Genomic DNA, 5739 nt, shown 5'->3' on the forward strand with positions numbered 1-5739 from the left:
GTACCACCCAATGGCGACGTGGGCCCGTAAGACACACAGCCATGTTAGTAAAAGTTTTGTAATGTCTAGACTCGACTTCGGCCAAGGAGTGTGGAAAGGGGGATTCCTACAGGCAGTCGGCTCTGATACCAACTTGTGACGCCCCCGATTTGACCGTACACTAATCATGCACGCAAATGTGTACGATCAAGATCAGGGACTCACGGGAAGATATCACAACACAACTCTAAAACATAAATAAGTCATACAAGCATCATAATACAAGCCAGGGGCCTCGAGGGCTCGAATACAAGTGCTCGATCACAGACGAGTCAGCGGAAGCAACAATATCTGAGTACAGACACAAGTTAAACAAGTTTGGCTTAAGAAGGCTAGCACAAACTGGGATACAGATCGAACGAGGCGCAGGCCTCCTGCCTGGGATCCTCCTAACTACTCCTGATCCTCGTCAGCGGGCTGCACGCAGTAGTAGGCACCTCCAGTGTCATAGGAGTCGTCGTCGACGGTGGCGTCTGGCTCCTGGACTCCAGCATCTGGTTGTGACAACCAGATAGAAAAGAAAAGGGGGAAAGAGGGAGAGAAGCAACCGTGAGTACTCATCCAAAGTACTCACAAGCAAGGAGCTACACTACATATGCATGGGTATATGTGTAAAGGGCCATATCAGTGGACTGAACTGCAGAATGCTCGAATAAGGGGGGATAGCTAGTCCTGTCGAAGACTACGCTTCTGGCCACCTCCATCTTGCAGCATGTAGAAGGGAGTAGATTGAAGTCCTCCAAGTAGCATCGCATAGCATAATCCTACCCGGCGATCCCCTCCTCGTCGCCCTGTTAGAGAGCGATCACCGGGTTGTATCTGGCACTTGGAAGGGTGTATTTTATTCAGTATCCAGTTCTCGTTGTCATAAGGTCAAGGTACAACTCCGGGTCGTCCTTTTACCGAGGGACACGGCTATTCGAATAGATAAACTTCCCTGCAGGGGTGCACCACATAACCCAACACGCTCGATCCCATTTGGCCGGACACACTTTTCTGGGTCATGCCCGGCCTCGTAAGATCAACGCGTCGCAGCCCCACCTAAGCACAACAGAGAGGTCAGCACGCCGGTCTAATCCTATGCGCGCAGGGGTCTGGGCCCATCGCCCTATGCACACCTGCACGTTGCATACGCGGCCGGAAGCAGACCTAGCCTAGTGGTGTTCCAGTCCAATCCGGCGCGCGCCACTCAGTCGCTGACGTCAAGAAGGCTTCGGCTGATACCATGATGCCGGGATACCCATAACTACTCCCGCGTAGATGGTTAGTGCGTATAGACCAAATGGCCAGACTCAAATCAAATACCAAGATCTCGTTAAGCGTGTTAAGTATCCGTGAACGCCGACCAGGGCCAGGCCCACCTCTCACCTAGGCGGTCTCAACCTGCCCTGTCGCTCCGCCACAAAGATCCACTTGCGGGTACTCCTACGAGCCGACCCGACTTTAGTCATCACATGTGTCATGTATGTAGTATATAAGTATATACCCGTGATCACCGCCCAGGTGATCACGGCCCGATAGTATAGCACAGCAGACGGACAAGAATGTAGGGCCACTGATAGAAATCTAGCATCCTATACTAAGCATGTAGGATTGCAGGTAAAGGTATCAAAAGTAGTAGCAAGGATAGGCTATGCATCAAGATAGGATATCGAAAAGCAGTAACATGCTACACTACTCTAATGCAAGCAGTAAGAGAAGAATAGGCGATATCTGGTGATCAAGGGGGGGCTTGCCTGGTTGCTCTGGCAAGTAGGAGGGGTCGTCAACTCCGTAGTCGAACTGGGCAGCAGCAGCGTCGGTCTCGTAGTCTACCGGAGAGAAGAGGGGGGAAGAAACAGTAAATACAATGCAAACATAAGCATGACGATGCGTGACATGACAATGAACAGTGCGAGGTGTGTCCTAACGCGACAGTAGGTGGTACCGGCGAAGGGGGGGAACACCCGGGAAAGTATTCCCGATGTTTCGCGTTTTCGGACAAACGGACCGGAGGGGTAAAGTTGCTAGTTCGATAGGTTGGGGAGGTGTGGTGGACGAACGGACTACGTATTCGGATTCGTCTCGTCGTTCTGAGCAACTTTCATATAGAAAACATTTTCATCCGAGTTACGGTTTAAAAGATATGAATTTTCAAAGATTATTTGAATTTCTGGAATTATTTGAATTTAGCAAAAATGAATTATGACGTCAGCATGAGGTAATGCTGACGTCAGCAGGTCAACAGGTCGGCTGACCAGTCAAACCAGACAGGTGGGTCCTACCTGTCATAGACAGTGGATTAATTAGAAGATTAAATTAACTAAAATTAGATTAATTAACTACTCGACCCCACCTGTCGGTGCCTAATTAGATTAATTAATTAGTTTTATTTATAAAAACATTTTTTTTGTTAATTCTGCGGCGGGGCCCGCATGTCAGTGGCTGGGCCTGCCCAGTCAGCAGTTGACTGGGTCAACCCAGTCAACTGGGACCCACGGGGCCCACTGGCAGTGGCACTAGGGTGGCCCCAGGCCAGCCACGTCGGCGGCCGGCGTTTAAACGCCGGCGCACGCTCCGGCGACCACCCGAGACGGCGGCGTTGCGCGGAAACGGCGCACAGAGGGCCATTTGGCCCGCGGTTTCTTCCTACGGGACGGGCGCGACGCGACGCGTCCGTTGGTGGCCGCGAAAAGTACGGGGATGGCCGGAAACGGCCGCTACCTCGACGGCGGCGGGTGGTGCATTCGGGCGAAGCTCGGGGTCGACGCTACGGGGCTCGATGGAGTGCATGGATGGGTGCATCTGGCCCGCACAGACGTGCTGAGCACGAACCCGGGCTCAGCTGAGCTCGACGGCGAGCATGGCCGCGACGGTGAAGCGCCGGGCGGCGACCGGAGCTCGGCAACGACGGCAGCTAGCTACGGAGCGCTAGGGGGCCAACGAGGAGCAGCAGGGGGAGGAGAAGCTCACCGTGCGGCACTCACGTAGGCCCTCGACGGATTATTAGCTGTAGGTCGGCGCCGGGGAAGAAAGGGATCGCCGGCGACCGAAGTTGAAGCCGAGCTCGGTGTGCTCGTTGTAGGGGCTCCGGCCTCCAACGGCTGCACCAGTCGAAGCAGCGGGCGACGGCGGTCCTTGGAGACACCGTGGGCGGCGAGGTGGGCACGGTGGCCGTGGCTAGGCCGGAGGCATGACGGCGGTGGCGTTCGGGCGAGGTGGGGAAGGGGATCGAAGAGGGAGGAGAAGTGGATCTGGGGGAGGGGAGGCGCAGTGGCGAGCGAGAGGGGCAAGTGGGAGGGATGGGCGGAGGCCGAGGCGTCGGGGCGGCCTTATCCTCCCCCGTCGCCGGCGAGGTGGTGCGGCGGGGACCTGCCCCTGTTCCAACCCCGGTCGGGGGAACAGGGAAGGGGAGGGCGACCCGGGGAGGTGGGCTAGGCCGGCTGGGCCTGGGGGCGGCCCAGTTGGGCCAGGGGGGCCTTCTCCTTCTCTTTTTTTTCTTTGTTTGTTCTGTTTTCTTTTGTATTTTCTTTTTATTTATTTATTTTCTTTTCTGTTTTATTTCATTTAAAAGTACTTAGGCATTTTATAAAAATGTGTTTTCTCCATAATAATTATCAGTGCAATTTCTGGCATGGCCCGAACATTTTTGTTTAAATTTTTGAAAACTTTTATTTTCCACTTTAAATTTAATTGAAGTTTGAATTAGGAGTTTGAAAAGAAATGTGATTCAAATGTGATCAAGCCATGTTTAGCAACATGATTAGCTTAATCACAGAGAGTTACTGTAGCATGATTCTCGGGGTGTTACAGGGAACCAGCCACTGGTCGGCTGGTGCGCCCCCCTTGGGCCTCCCCTGCGCCTAGGGTTGGAAACCCTGGGGGTGGGGGCGCCCCACTTGGCTTGGGGGGCAAGCGACCCCCTTGGCCGCCGCCCCCCCCCCCCCTGGAGATGGGATCTCCTAGGGCCGGCGCCCCCCCAGGGACCCTATATATAGTGGGGGGAGGGAGGGCAGCAGTACCCTAGCCCCTGGCGCCTCCCTCTCCCTCCCGTGACACCTCTCCCTCCCGCTTGCGCTTGGCGAAGCCCTGCCGGGATCCCCGCTACTTCCACCACCACGCCGTCGTGTTGTTGGATCTCCATCAACCTCTCCTTCCCCCTTGCTGGATCAAGAAGGAGGAGACGTCGCTGCTCCGTACGTGTGTTGAACGCGGAGGTGCCGTCCATTCGGCGCTCGATCATCGGTGATTTGGATCACGACGAGTACGACTCCATCAACCCCGTTCACTTGAACGCTTCCGCTCACGATCTACAAGGGTATGTAGATGCACTCCTCTCTCTCGTTGCTAGATGACTCCATAGATTGATCTTGGTGATGCGTAGAAAATTTTATATTTCTGCTACGATCTCCAACAGTGGCATCATGAGCTAGGTCTATGCGTAGTTACCATGCACGAGTAGAACACAAGATTGTTGTCGGCGTAGATCCTGTCAATTTACTTGCCTCTACTAGTCTTATCTTGATTCGGCGGCATCGTGGGATGAAGCAGCCCAGACCGACCTTACACGTACGCTTACGTGAGACAGGTTCCACCGACTGACATGCACTAGTTGCATAAGGTGGCTAGCGGGTGTCTGTCTCTCCCACTTTAGTCGGATCGGATTCGATGAAAAGGGTCCTTATGAAGGGTAAATAGTAATTGGCATATCACGTTGTGGTTTAACGTAGGTAAGAAACGTTCTTGCTAGAAACCTATAGAAGCCACGTAAAAACATGCAACAACAATTAGAGGACGTCTAACTTGTTTTTGCAGCATATGCTTTGTGATGTGATATGGCCAGAAGATGTGATGAATGATATATGTGATGTATGAGATTGATCATATTCTTGTAATAGGAATCACGACTTGCATGTCGATGAGTATGACAACCGGCAGGAGCCATAGGAGTTGTCTTTATTTTTGTATGACCTGCGTGTCATTGAATAACGCCATGTAAATTACTTTACTTTATTGCTAAACACGTTAGCCGTAGAAGTAGAAGTAATCGTTGGCGTGACAACTTCATGAAGACACGATGATGGAGATCATGATGATGGAGATCATGGTGTCATGCCGGTGACGAAGATGATCATGGCGCCCCGAAGATGGAGATCAAAAGGAGCAAAATGATATTGGCCATATCATGTCACTATTTGATTGCATGTGATGTTTATCATGTTTTACATCTTATTTGCTTAGAACGACGGTAGTAAGTAAGATGATCCCTTATAATAATTTCAAGAAAGTGTTCCCCCTAACTGTGCACCGTTGCGAAGGTTCATTGTTTCGAAGCACCACGTGATGATTGGGTGTGATAGATTCTAATGTTCGCATACAACGGGTGTTGACGAGCCTAGCATGTACAGACATGGCCTCGGAACACACGCAATACACTTAGGTTGACTTGACGAGCCTAGCATGTACAGACATGGCCTCGGAACACGGAAGACCGAAAGGTCGAGCATGAGTCGTATAGAAGATACGATCAACATGAAGATGTTCACCGATGTTGACTAGTCCGTCTCGCGTGATGATCGGACACGACCTAGTTGACTCGGATCATGTTTCACTTAGATGACTGGAGGGATGTCTATCTGAGTGGGAGTTCATTGAATAATTTGATTAGATGAACTTAATTATCATGAACTTAGTCTAAAATCTTTACAATATGACTTGTAG

The sequence above is a fragment of the Triticum aestivum genome, chromosome 5D (assembly GCF_018294505.1).
Source record: "Triticum aestivum cultivar Chinese Spring chromosome 5D, IWGSC CS RefSeq v2.1, whole genome shotgun sequence".
NCBI classification, from domain to species: Eukaryota; Viridiplantae; Streptophyta; class Magnoliopsida; order Poales; family Poaceae; genus Triticum; species Triticum aestivum.